The following is a 727-nucleotide window of genomic DNA, read 5'->3' as shown; positions in this document are numbered from 1 at the left end:
TGCTCCTGTCTGTGTCTGGTAGGTTGGGACAACTCGGCAGAAGAAAAAGTAAAAACGAAAGTTGCACAAGCAAAACAAACCCCCTGATTTTATTTTCTACTTCCCATCCACAGGCAATGTCCGGCAGGGCAGAGCAGAGGGGCAGAATCCTCCCCTCCCCTGCTGCCCACGCTGGGGGATCAGCCCAGTACACGGGGGGGTCTGGGATGGGGCATGTCCGGCCTCCTGCCCAGCAGCACCCCCAGGTCCTTCTCCCAGGGCTGCTCCATCTGTTCACCCCCAGCCTGGATGGATCCCGGGCGTTGCCCCGACCCTTGTGCAGCACCAGCCCTTGGCCTCATTAAACACCAGCCCTTGGCCTCCTTAAACCTCAGGAGATCCCCCGGGGCCACTTCTCGGGCTTGTCCGGGTGCCTCTGGGTGGCCCCGTCCTTCAGGTGTGTCACCTGCACCCTCAGCTCGGGGGCACCTGCAGAGCTGCTGGGAGTGCCCTCGACCCCTTTGCCTGTGTCATCAGTGAGGACATTAAATCACACTGGTCCCAGTACAGACCCCTGAGGGGCACCACTGGCCACTGATGTCCATCGGGACTCGGAGCCCTCTGGGTGGGATCATCCAACCAATTCCTGAGCCACCCAGCAGTCCCTGTCCCTGTGGAATCCATCACTGCAGTTTGGAGGGAAGGCTGTTGTGGGCACCGTGGCAAAGGTTTTACAGAAGTGCTGATC

This window comes from Manacus vitellinus, unplaced genomic scaffold (assembly GCF_001715985.3).
Source record: "Manacus vitellinus isolate BGI_N305 unplaced genomic scaffold, ASM171598v3 scaffold_139_pilon, whole genome shotgun sequence".
Taxonomy (NCBI): Eukaryota; Metazoa; Chordata; class Aves; order Passeriformes; family Pipridae; genus Manacus; species Manacus vitellinus.
The sequence above is the reverse complement of the archived record's forward strand: the minus strand, read 5'-3'. Positions refer to the sequence as shown.